The sequence below is a fragment of the Schistocerca nitens genome, chromosome 5 (genome assembly GCF_023898315.1).
Source record: "Schistocerca nitens isolate TAMUIC-IGC-003100 chromosome 5, iqSchNite1.1, whole genome shotgun sequence".
NCBI lineage: Eukaryota > Metazoa > Arthropoda > Insecta > Orthoptera > Acrididae > Schistocerca > Schistocerca nitens.
The window spans coordinates 612,189,325-612,206,042 of record NC_064618.1 but is presented as its reverse complement, the minus strand read 5'-3'; the positions used below and the strand labels follow the sequence as shown (position 1 = coordinate 612,206,042).

Sequence of the window (16,718 nt, the reverse complement as noted above, 5' to 3'; positions counted from 1 at the left end):
ATTCAGTGTGACAATTGCCAACACATTTATGACTATTTGAGTTCTCAGACACAATACAGGGCAGCACTGACACTGAAACAATACCGCATAATTTCAATGTTTAATTAACTTTGTCAAAATTGTTTGAGTATTCTGTTCCTTAATGAAAAACATGAATTATTTGTTGTTGCTCCAACTTTTAATTACAAAAGGAATGACACAAAATTATAATTCATAACAATGATCACAGTTTAATAAGTTACATATAAAACATTTAATGTTGTCTATAATACAATGACAATTTGTTTTCAAGTTAAGTACAAAATTGATGGACTCAATTGACAAGGCTTCTGCTGTACAAGCATAACTTCTCACGATGTTTAGCAAACCAGTTTTTGTTTTAAATATAAAAATACAATTTATTTGGTTAATAAAAAGCAAAAGCCCCATCAACTTTTATCCACAAATTTTGCCTTGATCTACTATGTACAATTGATAAAATATCTCAACACAATACATATACACAATAAAAATGTACACTAACAAAAAAATTGCCCTTACGGTCAGTCCATACAATTCAGCATAAAATATACAGCATTTTGAAGGAGTTTCTCTCTCTCTCTCTCTCTCACACACAAACACAAACCACTTGGGGAAAAAACCACAAAAACTTATGGATAATAAATGTTTACATGAATTGTCACGTTAAGAAGTCCTTTTATTTGGGTGATGATCATCTTGCATCTGTAACAAATTCAAATCACAGAATAATATATATTAGATAAAATATAAAGGAAGAAAATCGACAAATGAGCTTAGGGACAAACTGGAAATTAATACGTAGCAAAATAAAAATTTTGATATTTCTTCAAATGCTGAGGGTGCAACAAGAGATATGAGAATTTATAAATAGGGAGATAAGTTCACTGGAGTGTTGAGGTGTGTTAGAGAGCGAGACACACACACACACACTGAGTGAGAGAGAGAGAGAGACAGAGAGAGAGAGAGAGAGAGAATTTTTCCTTGCCGTGTTGTCATGAAAATATGATAAAACACACATTAGTTTCTGCTGACATCTCAAACTGTTACAACATACACCCTTATAGTTAACTGATGGGAGCTTTGCTGGTACTAGTTCAGCATCTTAGAATGATGCTGTTAAGTCCTACTTTGTGTTTCAACGATCTCCCTGCACCATGCCACCTAGCCCTTTATCTGGAATAGTTCCAAAACATAATGACATGTTACATATGAGAAATGAAGTTTGCCAAAAGCATGGTATTGCAATGGATATTGTTTTATAAATAGTTCTGATTTGGTTTCAAACTACAAAATATGTATGCTCTTCTTAGCTTTCAGATGCTATAAAATACAAATTAAATTATGGGAATCAATGCACAATAGAATGTTATAAATCATTTGAAACACATTTGCCTTTCATTCGTATGTTTGAGTGTATTAAATAAATAAAAGAAGCTGCCAAATTTATAAAAATCAAAAAAGTCTAAAGAACGGAATAAATACAAGTGAGTAAATCATTTAAGCAAAGTGGACTTGGACACACATTGAAAGCTATTTACATTCCTTTTATAGGGGATGCAAAGAAGCTGAGACGTAGCCTCAAAGGTTTTTGGGACAGCATTATTTACCAAAATTCTCTGAAAAATTTTGCACTACTTATTTAGAAGGGATACACTGGTATCTGCAGCCCACCATTTCTCAAAGACAGTGAGTTAGAAAGCTCAGATTGTTACTCATATGAGGTGTGATTGGAAAGTTTTAAGAATGGATCCCCTACTGCCTACTGCTTTGGCGCGCAGGTACATGGAGGGTGGGGAGTGAGTCATTGCCTTGTCCTTGAACTCCCTCTGACTGGAAACCGCGTTTCCTTTATTCAGTTCATTGTGAAAGCTGGTTGAGTGCAGGTCAGTTGGCTTGTTGCCAGATTCTGTCTGCGTGAAAATGGACATAAAAACAGAGAAATGAGTTTGTGTGAAAATTTTGTTTTAAAACTGGGAAATCAGCTTCTGAGACTTACGAACTATTAGAAACAGCTTTTAGAGATAATTGTATGAGCCAGTCAAATGTTTTTGTCTGGTTGAACAGTTTTAAAAATGGCTGCAAATCATTTGAAGATGAATCATGGTCCGGCCGTCCTTCCACCTCAAAAACGAATGAAAATGTTGTGAAACTTCGCGGACTTAGAGCGCTCTGATCGTAGACTTACAATTAAGGAGATGGCTGATGAACTTAAATTAAGTTTCTATGCAGTTCAGTCAATTTCAACAGAAGATTTGAACATGTGTCGAGTGTCTGCAAAATTCATTCCAAAAGACCAGAGACAATACTGACTTGAAGTGTGTCAGGAACAAATTAATCGAACTAAAAATGACCCAGATTTGTTAAAAAGGATAATTACAGGTAACAAATCGTCGGTATATGGATATGATTCTGAAACCAAAGTGCAGTCTTCGCAGTGGAAGATTCCAGGTTCACCACTACCGAAAAAAGCATGGAAAAGTCAGTCGAAGGTGAAGACAATGTTGGTGACTTTTTTTTATTTTTATTTTTTTTTTATTCTACCGGTATTGTGCATCATGAATTTACCCCTGAAGGACAGACAATTAACCAGATATACTAAAAATGTGTCCTTGGGTGTTTGCGCAAAAAGGTGCGGAAGAAAAGGCCTGCATTGTGGAAAGACAGGAGTTGGGTGATACACCATGACAATGCTCTGGCTCATAGTGCCTTCTCCAGCGTTGAATTTTTGACCAAATTCAAAACTCCTGTGCTTCCACAACCACCATATTCCCCTTATTTGGCCCCTGTGGACTTCTATCTGTTTTCTAAACTGAAATTTTCACTGAAAGGGAAGCGATTTGACTCTATTGAATACATGCAGGCAAACACAGAGAGCGTCCTTAACACACTCCAGAAAGAAAATTTCCAGGAATGTTTCCTAAAGTGGAAACACGGTTGGAGCCAGTATGTTCAGTCAGAAGGGGACTATTTTGAAGGAGATGCATCACAGTAGCATGTAAGTACCACCATTGTACAATTACAAGCCCATTTTTAAAAATTCCCAAACACACCTCATATGTGTGAGAATTCCACACTTCTTTGAATTTGTGTATATTTCCATAAAAAACTCACAAGATTCAATTAGGAATTTACTGAAATATATCAAGAGAGGATTTTTACACAGGAGTTGGTAGGTATATCCCGAGTTTAAATGGCGAGAAAAAAATTGCTAGCAAAATTAATGATTACATACTGGAAAGTGACTGCCAATTTTTTTTTTTTTTTAAAGGAAAACGTGATTGAAGTATTATCAACAGTAAAACCTCAACAGTACTAGCTTCTATACATAAGGCATTACTGTAACATCTAAATACTGATATGGACCAAACTAGGACAAGAACTTGTCCAAAAAATGTGCTACACTAACTTTGAAAGGAATGTTGGTGTTTTCATAATAGCTCATTTTAATGCCGAGAATAACTCAAAAAAGCATAGCCATAGGAAAGTTGTGTGTTATATCCTACAACAATTAAATAGAAAGAGGAATCCATTTCCAGGTCATAGAAAGATGTTTTTAAGACTCAGTACAGTAAAATAAAATAAAGTAGAAGATATTAATTCATCAAACATCTGTAAGTACTCTGTAAGTTAAAAATTAAAGCTCAAGCTGTATTTGATAACTGATCTTACACTTAGAGATATCTTGTATTGAAAAAATTTGACCAGTACTTTCACCAGTTACTAAACGGTAACATTAATTTTTTTCAAGAAGGATTCTACAAATGACGCAACTTTTTGTCAAAGAGGTTGCATTAACCACACACATTCTTCAGTCATCATCAAGTGCGTTACTATTAATGTATCAATTTATGTTCACAACTGCCATACATACACAGCAAAGCACCAACGTCACTTGGGTGTCTTTAATGTCACCAATGCCTAAAAGATATTCCAGATTAGACCAACTGTTTTAGAAAATGCCAGACCCCAATTTTCCATATTTTATTACCTTTGTTCCCATTTATAGACAAGATACACATTTACACGGGCTGCTCAATAAAAAATAATGATAATTTTTTTATACTCTTAATTTCTTGTGCTAGAATTTAACTTAATGTGTAACACACTATACCAGTTTCACTGTTGGCACTCCTGGCTCCCAACTGTGAGAGGTAGGCAAGCTGAGACGTGTGCAGTATCACCCACTGCAGTAATAGAGATGACGTGCAATGCAGATTTGAAATTCTGCTTTTGTCCGAAAAATCTTTGACTGAGGTTATGCAACGATACAAGAGACTATGGAGACTGTTCTTCCCTATGGCACAATCTGAGAAGGGTCGAAATTGTTTAAAGAGAGGAAACAATCAATCAGTTTCAATGGAAGGTGGACCCAGTGCTCCAGTTACTGCTCTTTATGAAGAAAACATCAACAGCACTGCTGTAATTGTGCAAGATGATGGACAAATAATCTTTTGAACACCTTCTGAAATACTGGTGGAAGCTGCACCACGATATGCACAGCTGCACTGTGCAAATGTTGTTACTGAATATCTCGCAAAAATCAATGCTAAGTGTATCCCTTACTCTTCATCATCAGCAGCTGTAGTGATGGCTGCAGAGGTAATTCTGAAAGGTGTTTCAAAACATCATTTCCAACATGTCTTTTGCAGACTGGTGGAAATGCTGGGACAAATGCATGGCATTTAAAGGGGACTGGGAAAAAAATATCATTCTCCATTGGCCAGCTCTCGTATAAAGACGTAAAAGATAATAAAAATTATACCAGCAGGAAATGTAACTTGTTTGTGGACGTAAAATTCAACATTTACATACGGGCTTTAGAAGAGGATCGTCAGTTTGCATGGATGAAGTAACAAGTATAGCACACCTGACAGATGACTAGTGTGGCAGTTAAAAATAGTGAAGGAGGGTAACATTTGGCATTCGTAACTTTCAATAGATTAATTTATCAGCAATATCTTGAAGTTAGAAACAATGTTGCATGACCTTTTGTCACTTCTTAGTTACAAAATATGTGCTTTTGTTAACACTATTTACTGTGGACATTTAGCCAGGGTACAATTAACAATAATTATACCCACTGGCGTTCACAAAACAACCTACACAGTATACTGTAAACATACTTACAATTTAATTTATTCAGAAATATGTGTCCCCACAAACCATAGACCATGCAGTGGTGGGGTGTCTTACATGTCTCAACATTACAAGTGCAACCACACCAGAAGGCTATCTACAGAGTAGTCACTGAAGATGGGCAGCAGCATTCCCAGTAGTTGCACGGGCAAGTCTAGATAACTGATGTGGTCTTGCTACATTAGCCAACATGGCCATTCTATGTTGGCAATGTGGCACAGCTGAAAGCATGGGAAACTACAGGTATAATATTTCCCAAGAAAGTGCAGCTACATTGCATGGTTTAATGATGATGCAATACTCCTGGTTAAAATGTTCCAGATGGAAAATGGTTACCCATCTGAATCTCTGGAAATGGATACTAAAGAGGATGTTCTTACGAGGAAGAACAAAACTTGCATTCTATATGTCATAGAATGGAATGTTAGATCCTGTAATTGGGCATGTGGGTTAGAGAACTTGAAATGAGGAATGGATAGATTGAGGTTAAATATAGAGTGGTGTAATGAAGAAAAGGATTTCTGTTTAGATGAGTACAAGATTATAATCACAAAATCAAAGAGTGGTAACCAAGGATACGATGAATAATGAATTAGAAACTACGAAATTAATAGGAAGTGTAGTGAATACATTGTCATGCTCAAGATAGACACAAAGCCAATCTCGCTAAAGTAGTACAAATGTAAAGATGAAACTGCAAAATTATATGATGAGATACAATAAATTATTCAATAAACACTGAGGTGACAGAAGTCATTGGATACCTCCTACTATCATGTTGGATGTCCTTGTACCCGGTGTAGTGCAGTGCAACTCAGCTTCGCAAGGACTCAACAAGTTGTTGAAAGTCCCCTACAGAAATCTTCAGCCATGCTGCCTCTATAGTTGTCCACAACTGCAAAAGTGTTGCTTGTGCACGATTTTGTGCACAACATTCCATAAATGTTTGACGGGATTCATGTTGGGCAATTTTGGTGGCCAAATCATTCGCTCTAACTGTCCAGAATGTTCGTCAAACCAACCGCAAACAACTGTGTATTGATGACATGGTGCACTGTCGCCCATACAAATTCCCCATTGTTTTGGGACCATGAAATCCACGAATGGCTGCAAATGGTCTCCAAGTATTCAAACACAACCATTTCCAGTCAATGATCGGTTCAGCTGGACCAGGACTCTGTCCATTCCGTGTAAACACAGCGCACACCATTATGGAGACACTGCCAGATTGCACAGTGTATTGTTGACAACTTTTGTCCATAGCTTTGTGGGATCTGTGCCACACTCAAACCCTACCATCAGCTCTTACCAACTGAAATCAGGACTGCAGAGTCCCACATAAATGGACCACAAAGAAACTGTTAGTACAAATCCTTCTAAATTTTGCCACTAACATCACAAAAAGATCGACAAACAACTAAAAATCACGTTTTCTTATACATTGCAGTAAAGTCAATGAAATGAAGCAGACTCTCGCACATTGACATCATCACATAGAAATGGCATAACAAACAAAAAACGCACTTGAAAATGGGAATCATTTCCCGAAACGTGTTGTGCGAAAAATAAAGAAAATCATGAATGGTAGCAGATGAGTTATTTATAACCAAACCTATTGTTTTCACAGTCGCAGGCTTTCAGAACAATTTATGATGGATCAAATCAGATTAATCCTTGCTAACACCTGCTTGAGACAGAAGGCTTGTATGCATTGGAGAGACCTGGAGACAATGTAATTCAGCAGCGGATGCTGAAGAAATTGCATTATCGTTGCACAGGGGACCTGGATAACTTGGGACAACCAGAGGTTGTTGAGATTTACAAAGAGATGATAACAGGTAACAGAAACATGATAGAAGATGAATGGGTGATTTTTTGAGATGGATTACTGAAGACAGCAGGAACAGCTAGGCAAAGTAACAGAGGCAGCAGAAATCCTTGGGCAATTTAATTGACTAAAGAAGAAAATTTGGAAATGCAACAAATGAATATGGCAAAAGAGAGTAAAGATGTCTCAAAAATGAGATTCACAGACATTGCAAAATGGCAAAGCAGGACAGGCTACAGGAGAAGTGTAACACTTTAGAAGAACGTATGACTACAAGAAACAAAAATACTGTGTATAGGTTTATTTAAAATAATAATAACCTTTGGTGGGAAAAAGACAAGCTGGTCTGTGAATATCAAGAGCTCAGATCATAAGCCAGAACTATGGAAAGAAGGCAAAGCTGAAGAGTGGAAGGGATATTTAGAATGGCTGTATACACGAAAGAAATTGTACAATATTAGGGAAAGGGAAGAAGAAAAGGATCAAGATGAAACAAAGCATACAATACTGCAAGAATAATTTGAGAGAGAGCTGAAAGACCCAAGCAGAAACAAGGAACCTGGAGTAGATGACATTCCCCCAGAATTATGATTCTTGGCGAGGACCAATCATGGCGTAACTGTTCCACATGGTATGCAGCATACATAAGACAAGTAGAGAACATAAGTCTCTAAGAGGTATCTCATAAAAAGATGGACTTGCCGCGAAGTGTATGTATGAGTCATCAGTCCAATAAGTCGTGACTGAATAACACTAACATGAATCTTCTACAGAAGAAGGGATAATATTTATAAGTAGATATGGAGCAAGAAAAATATGGCTTCTGGAGAAATTTAGGAACATGTGAGGCATTACCAAACTTGTGAATTATTTTAGAAGGTGTGGGTGGTGGTGGTGGTAGTGGGGTGGGGTTTGCGGCACCCTTTATAGCATCCATAGATTTAGAGAAAACTTTACATAATGTTGACTGGAATAGCTTCTTTGAATTGTTAAGTTATCAAAAATATAATAGGGCAGGCAGAAGGTCTTCTACAGCTTGTAGAGAAACTAGACTGCAGTTATAAGAGTTGAGAACGCAGTAGAGGAAACCAAAGGGAACGTCAAAAAGAAATTAAAGTTTAGGGAGAATAATTAAAAATATGTAAGTTTGTTGATGAATTTAAAATTCTCCCTAAGAGTTGCCAAAGACTTGAAAGATCAGGTAAATGCAATGGAGTGTCTTGCAAAGAGGTTATAAGATGAACATCAACAAAAGTAGTTGAATTAAATCAACTGAAGTAATTAGATCAGAAAATGAGAAACTAAAAGCGTTGGACATGTTTTCCTATTTGGAAGCACAATAACTGACAATGGCCGAAGCAGAGAGGATGTCAGATTGCTGACTGCAAATAGAAATGTATTTCTGAAGGTTATTTTGTTGGAGTGTAGCCTACATCTACATATATACTCCACTAGCCAACAAGCGGTGTGTGGTGGAGGGCACAATTTGCACCAAAGTCATATTCCTCCCCGAGCTCTAATTTCTCTTATCTTTGAACGGTGATCTTTGTGCGATTTGAAAGTTGGTGGTAATAATATATGCTCTACATCCTTGGTGAAGACCGGATTTCAGAATTTAGTGCTGCTTGCGTGCAATCGTCGAATGGGGCAGTGGCGACAGCCGACAGGTCACGGCAGTGTAGTACAAGGCTAAGCTGCGGACATTGATGCGAAGCGACCACTACATAGTGAACGTTGTATTTCAAGAACCGGAAAATGCAGAGTGAATCAAGGAAACGGAGACGTGGAGATTTGCTATCTTTTAAAGAGTAATCGGAGAATCATTTTTTCTTTGTGCAAAAACGTGAAAATTCGAATTGTTTAATATGTGGCAGTATTCTCGCTGGTCAGCGGAAGTTTAGTATTGAAGGCCATTATAATAAATTTCACAAGGACGAGTACAATTTATTGTCAGTTTCTGAGCGGATGGGGAAATTGACTGAGCTTAACAAGAGTGACCTGACGATATTAGATGCATCTGTCCTAGTTGCCGTTGTCACAAGAGATCTGCGACTTTCTCTCGTCATGTCTCTCATCTAACTGATTTAACATTTTATGGAGCACTGTTTTCAATTTTTCAGGACGACAACAACAATAGCCCAGCGGAACGTGCAAGCTATAAAATTGTGCTTAATATAGTGAGAGCTGGAAAACCATTTGCTGAATTAATAAACCTCGGTTAAGAGCAAACCTAAGTGATGAAAATTTACGTAACTGTTTGCATTTGTCTGTATGCAGAAATTTTGTTACAGATATTAAACGTATTGTAAACTCCACCTTTGATAATTAAATAAAACGTATCGTAGTTAATAGGTACTCTTTCAAACCATGATTTATTTCAAGCACTCCTGCTAACCTTATTCCATCATTCAATAAAGAAAGCTAGAAAATCAAAACGCATTTCAGAGGAAGGAGTGGACAGAAGGGCAGGTAAGCGGGTAGGGCAGGTAAGCGGGTGGCCAGCTTGCCCCTGTGTGCACGCAGAACACCTGTTAACTGCACGCGAGCAAGTGCACCACACACGTGCAGGATTCCTGCCCGCCCCTGGCAAAGAGGCCAAAACTGGTCATCATTTTTAAATAAATGATTATTTGCGATTATTCATTATGGGGCAAAGTTAACTGCAACTTTTACTGCTAACTGAACACTGGTTGCACAGCATGGAATGCACTCTCAGCATGATAAAGCAGTTCAACATTTTAACATTTTGTTTTAAGACAATATCTCAGTCAAACTTTTCTTAAGCAGTGGATAGAAGGTGGTAGCACTATTACATGGCCAACCAGGTTATCCAATGTAGCAACCTTGATTCTCCATTAATGAGGCTGGACAAAATGAGTCTCACACAGTAGAAAGATGCTTAAGGAAACTAGACTGCTAGCTAATATAGCTAGCTGCTGTCTCTCATAAAAAAGGAGAGAGCTGCATCAACAAAGAAATGATCACTCTTATGTAGAAACCTGTTTTGATTTTTCCTGTTGTTAATAAAGCTTACAAATATTCCATAGGCAAAATTTTAGCTGCCAACATGAGCTCAAAGCTATTAAAAGTTATGGAATATGATTGTTTCCGCACTTGAAATTGCCTGGTTTACAGAATGTACTCCCTCACAACTAACCCAGTGCTCTAGTGACTGCTTGTATTGATTTGCATGATGACTGCTGAGCAGCCAAATGAAAATGATTGAAACATAATAAAGTATTCAGAGTGTGAAAAACAAATGTATATTCCACCTGTAACATTCTTTCAAAATTGTAAAGGGCATAAGCAAAACGAAACTTCCAATGTATGATTTATTGTAACTAGGGCACAACTGTGAGTACTAATACGAAGCTTCAAATAAACATCATTGAAACACTTTCTGGAACCAGAGCTCCACTGCTCGTAACTTATGCAGGAAAGACATATTAAAACAATCAAATTATAAACATTAAGTAAATAAAATAAAACTGCCAAATTATAGATAATTTTTATCCTTTTTTACTAGTTTTCATCTTAAATCAGGATCAGGTTAGCAAATAGCACTGACTTAACATATCAACATTGAGGTTTCACAACACTACGTTGTATATTTAGATTAACTAAAAACTATAATTTGTAACAAAAGCGTTAATATCGTCAGCTTCAATCATATACTTTTCCATGATTCCTGATAAGTTTTGTTATCTTTCTAGATGCAATTTTATATGATTTTTTGAAGTGAGTAAACCAAAAATGAATATACTCAATCTGGAAATAATTTTAACTGATGTTGGTATCAAAAATAAGAGTTATATGAGTTTGCAATGATTTCTGGCTTCTGCTAAACTTTTGTGGGCCAAAATGCCATGAAAATTTTGTACTTCTTTCAGTAGGCTACATTGCCTGTAGCTCAAAAACAATGCGTCTTACACACAATTTCATTGTACCAAAATGAAAGAGCATAAAATTTCATGTAAAATGGCTTAATTGAACATTGAAATAAGTCCAGTCATTTAGCCACAATCAATTGTCAAGCATTGGCAAATTTTACCAATTCGGCAAAAAGTTGAGTTATGCTCTTGTTCCAATGCCTCTTACTAAAAAATGGCCAATCCAAATGATAAATACCATGAAAGATGAAGAGCATCAAATCCTGCATAAAAAAATCTCTTAAGTTTTAAAATACACTTGCGCCTATGTAAAAGTATTTATAGTGCTAAATTCCTGCTAAGACCTTTTTCGTGCAGTCAAATTACTTTTGAATCTCGAACCATCCACATTCTACAATGGAATGATTACGAAAGGAGCACACAGCATTTTTGTCTCTTCTCATCAACTTTGGGACTGATGAATTTGATATGAACGTGGAAGAACTGATGTGAAAATTCCAAACACTCTTACAAAATTTGGAGGACAAAAACCCAGCAGCCTAACTATATTTGCAATATTTTCATGTGGTTTCAATACTCACAACAGTTCACTGAAAGTGAGGACTAGGAATTGCGCCCATCAACCTACCTTCATACCAGTTTCCACTAACTATGCCAATGCTAGCCAAATACAGGGTGTCCCAGGAGAAATGGTCAATATTCAAGGATATAACATGAACAATGATTTGAAGCAAAAAAGTCTAGTAAACATGGGCTCTAAAATGCGCACCATAAGGGCTAAGAGTCCCACTTCATCTTCGTTAATTTGATACACATCTCTTCTACTGCAAGCTCTTTGTTTTCCATATGTTGGAGGTGGTGGTATGAAAAAAAGTAAATATGGGCTCTGAAGTGCATACTGCAAGAGCTATGAGCCTTTGTTCTTCCTCACAATTGTGAAACACTTTTTTCTTAACAAGTGATCATAGCTCTTGGGGTGTGCATTTATAGCTCACATTTCCTAGATTTTTATTTTTTTTTTTTGCTTCAAATGATAACTCCAGTCATACCCGTGAATGCCGACCATTCCACTTTAGACAGCCAGCATATCTGCAGGAACTTGCGGGAGGGGGAACTCATTCCTCCTAAATACAAGCAATCCATAACCAAAGTTTTACTATCAGATGAACTCAAAAACACTGGTCAGGCATTTAACAAGTTGTCTTGAGGGCTACATCCTCATGAGTGGGGTTGTCATGAAGGCTGCGTATTACTGATGGAGCTCTGGCTAGATGGATTGCCGGGATGCCAACTAGCAAGATATTACACACTAAATTGAGGAACTGTGTGTGTATTGTTTACCTCATCAGATCAATGTGTTGATGCCATAAATTCTTGGATGAAGAGGGACACCACTGATGTGGATTTGATTCTCATGGCCCATTCCCTCAAGGAACGTCCATTATGTGCATTAATACTGGCTTGTTTGAGAATGATGTCATCAACTGCCACGAGGTTTATGAAAAAGGGGAAAAAAGCATGGAAAATACACAAGGCAAAAACTTAAATGTAGTTCCTGAGAAAGAAGAGTAGTGCCCCTACGACTCATGAGGTGTACACTCATGATGAAAGGTGAATATACAATTTTCAAAGGGTCTCTTTCCATATGAGGTCACCACAAAAGCTTGAATCAAATTTCGTCTTTGAGTTAACCCCACATCCATTAACTCTTGCTGATGACAATGGAACACTGCACAAGACAAGAAAATTAGATCTTTTTACACTATTCAAACCAGTCAATGTTGAAATCGCAAGAAGCATAAGACTTTGTCCTGATGTTTGGTTCCTCTTACACTGAGTTATGTGGAATATATGAGTTAAGTATTTTCCTCCAACCTTGAAAATTATGTTAGCTATGCCAAAAAACACTTCAGCTCCACTGCATCACCATGTTCAATGGCCAACCTGAGGAGGGAGCTAAGAAATGTATACAATCTGTGAAACGTGTCTGAAGAGTTTGCACTATGTCATCTGCTTGTCTTTTTGTCTTTTATTTGATAAGGCACTGTCATCAACCACGCCAAAATGATGTTTATTATAAAATGAACTCCATAAGAAATGTCTTATCTTTGACAGAAAAATTATGTGGTGAGTTATAGTAAGTCTAGCAGGCCAATGAGAATGTAGACTCCCTTGCTTGTTGGCACAGTAAAAAAAAAGGTCATGACAGAGGCTATGTCTTCATTGCTGGGGAGGATACTGATACGTTGGTGCTGCTGCTGACTGACCACATAGCTGATAGTAGTGAGCAGGAAGAAACCATCACCAATACCTTCCTTATGAAAGCTGTAAAAGGCTGCCAAGACATCCATATATACCCACAACAGTTCTAAGTTCTCTGGCGTGTGGGGAGGGGGAATAACCAATAAAAGACAACTTATGTTATTCTTCAAGGCTCTTCAGTGGCTGTGATACCACCTCTACATTTTGTAAATGGGACAAAATCAAGTTTCACATTTTAAAAGAAAGTGAGCCTTCAACACTTTCCCTCATACATCCCAATGCCACCCCTGACCAGGTAACAGAGGCAGGAGTGAAGTTCAATGTGTGTTTGTAAATATGCGGCAGCTCCAAAAATCTGTAACTGTTCCAGAGACTAGAATGAAATTTTCACTCTACAGCAGAGTGTGCGCTGATATGAAACTTCCTGGCAGATTAAAACTGTGTGCCGGACTGAGACTCGAACTCGGTAGGAGACGAGGTACTGGCAGAAGTAAGGCTGTCAGGACGGGGCGTGAGTAGTGCTTGGGTAGCTCAGTTGGTAGAGCACTTGCCCGCGAAAGGCAAAGGTCCCCGAGTTCGAGTCTCAGTCTGGCACACAGTTTCAATCTGCCAGGATGTTCCAGAGACCTTTATCAAAAAATGAAAGCATCAATTTGGGACGTTTGCTTCCCGCTGAAACTGTGGCTTGCCAGCACTCCCTCAGCATCTATTTGCATGTTCAGGTATGGACAAACCATCAGATAGGTACAATGAAATGGGGGATGGAAGACCATAACAAAGTTCCCCATTGCAACCATCCAACTACCAGTGCCCCAGAAAATGCTCAACCAATAACCTGCACATGCAAGAAGGGATGCCAAGCAGATTGATCCTAAAGAAAAGTGTTCATAAAGTGCTTGGGTATGTGCCCTCATTGCAAGGGGCTTTCATGTATTAACACTCTAACAGAAGAGAACTTCTTCCTTGATTTGACCAAACTATACTCTGTTCCCCATAAGAATAAACCTGACGCAGTCATTACACCACATATTCTTTCACATTTGCTTGAATCTAGTTGGATTTTGATTCACATGGAGCAGAAGACAATCTGTGTCCAGTAAAGTCAGGTACAATCATAAGGATACATTTTATGCTGTGTTACACACACACACACACACACACACACACACACACACACACAGAGAGAGAGAGAGCGATAATGCGGAACAACAACTTTACAGGCACATTAACTTGGACAGCACTGGCCAGCCATCTGGTCCAACTAATCTGCAATGATGTGAGCAGTTGCAGTAAAAACGTAAAAAGAGACAAGCAAAGAAACAATATTGCTTCGAATGTCATTTAATTTTTAAAGAGAATATTCGGCAAAACTTCAGCACTACCACACGCCTCTTAGGTGACGAGACGGAAAGCATAAAACGCTCTCGTTCTCCCCTAACATAGTATTCTAATTACAAACAAGTGTACTGACAATTCCTAACATAAACAGAGGGTAACTTTTCTGAGCGAGCTATGTGTGATGCAAAAGCATACTACAGGGATTTCACTGTACTGTTGAATACTGAAGCCACTGAAAGTTTTAGTCAGTCGTCTGATAATCTCTTAGCTCCTTGTTTATCCAAATCCAAGAAATACACTTCACTTCTGGAACTGTTATCTGTTACACTGATAAGGAGTTGATCAACAACAGAATCCACAAAGCCACCCAGGCATCACATTTTGTCCTCTTTTATGACGTGTTGTTCTATATCCCGCCAGCGTGTGGCACTGACATTTGAAAAAGTAGCGTACATTAGTTCCAGTGTGTCTGGGAGCTTAACAGCCTTGTTACTTCTAAGGCCAAATCTCTTAACTTGGCTTGAGATCATTTCTATGGGGTTCATATTATTATGGTACAGTGGCAAACGTACAAATGCAGCATTTGTATTGTGCCCTCCATGCTGTGAAAATGATTGCTTTTTATGTTTCTATGACATTTGTCACTCTGGTTCTTGTCATACTACATCTGTAGTACAAAACAATGGACATAGTTCAAATACAGTGTTTAGTTTTTCATTTCTGCCACAAAAATTAAATTGTTATGTTTTTCTCGCAAAAAACTGATAATTAAGAACTTATTTTGAAATGAAAACAGGAATTTCGTGTGCAATATGCAATTAGAAACAATAAGATGTGCATTATTCATAAAAGATGACAACGAATTTTGCAATTATGAGATGTAGGCATTACAAACCGAATGAAGAAATGTCTCTAAGGCAAGACTTGAACCAGCAATCCATAAACTACACTAGATTATCAATTTATGACGCTACTGATTCCGCTACACATCCAATGTGATTTGCATTAAACACAGTCCCTCGGAAAACTTCAAAGTCGATTTTTTCTATAAATTTAAGAAAAACATTAAGAACAACCTATTTCTCAGTACTTTTTAATCATATTCCATACAAATGTTTCACTACAGAATAGGAAGCAGCATCAGCCATTTTCATACTGCACATTAATAGTGTGACAATCGGAACACAACAGTATAAAGATTGTTACTGTACACGATTTTTGGAATAAAAACTACATAGCTAAAGCATGATTAAGAAAAATGGTGATGGCTGTTAATACATTAGAATATTTTAAAGTTTCATTTAAAATAACTTAGTAATAATATATCTAATACTTTGGACGTACTTCCAAGTGCGTATCACCACCAGTGTGTGTGTGCGCTAAGACTTCTGGCCAATCATTGTGTTTTGTACTCATTTGCATCTAGTTTATTCTTATGATGAACAGAGTATAATGGTGAGGCTGACATTTTGAGGAAGAAATCAATTTAGACCCCATACCAGAAAAGCAACAAAAATTGGACGATGACATTTCCTACCGAGATGCAGAAAACATCAAAATGTAAATGTAAATGTAGCGAAACACAGCATAAAGAAAGTCCGTGAAACACTTATTTCTTATAAAATTTTATATTACAAATGAATAACAGAAAATCAGGACAGAATAATGACAATATCAAGAAACGTTAGATTGCTACTCACCATGTGGAGGAGACATTGAGTTGCAGATAGGCATAACAGAAAGACTGCTATACGTTTGAGCTTCCAGCCACAATGCCTTCTTCTAAAGTAGAAAACAATGTAGGTCTCCTAAGTGCGCACGGGAGGCAGCTCCAAAGCCTATACTAAGCCTGCCCCAAAGAGATCAGTGAGCCCATGTGCAGAGCTTTGTATGTTCAGTCTCATAGAATTGTTGTTGAAGATAAGAATTCAATAGTAGGAAAATGGAAGAAAAGGAAAATCAGTAGGTGGATATGGACTGGGGGTAAGAAATGAAAGAGGAAAACACCTGGCAGGATTTTGCACAGAGCATATCTTAATCATCACAAACACTTGGTTTAAGATTGATTATATAATTGTAAGACAGAGATTATCGGAACCAGGTTTGAAACTGCAAGACATTTCCAGATGCAGATGAGAATTGACAACAATTTATTGGTTATGAAGTGTGGACTAAAACTGAAGAAACCACTAAAAGGTAGGAATTTAAGGAGAACCAGAGGTTGTAGAGGGTTTCAGAGGGAG

General features: G+C 37.5%; 1 protein-coding gene across 1 annotated transcript in view; it reads right to left on the bottom strand.

Annotated features, from left to right (window-relative positions):
- Positions 1 to 204: 204 nt before the first annotated feature.
- The window catches only part of LOC126260612 (uncharacterized), a 469,680-nt gene continuing 453,166 nt past the window's right edge, over positions 205 to 16,718 (bottom strand). The window contains exon 15 of the mRNA XM_049957948.1: positions 205 to 723. The gene's annotated coding sequence lies outside the window, so the exon portion shown is untranslated. The remainder of the gene's footprint in view (positions 724 to 16,718) is intronic.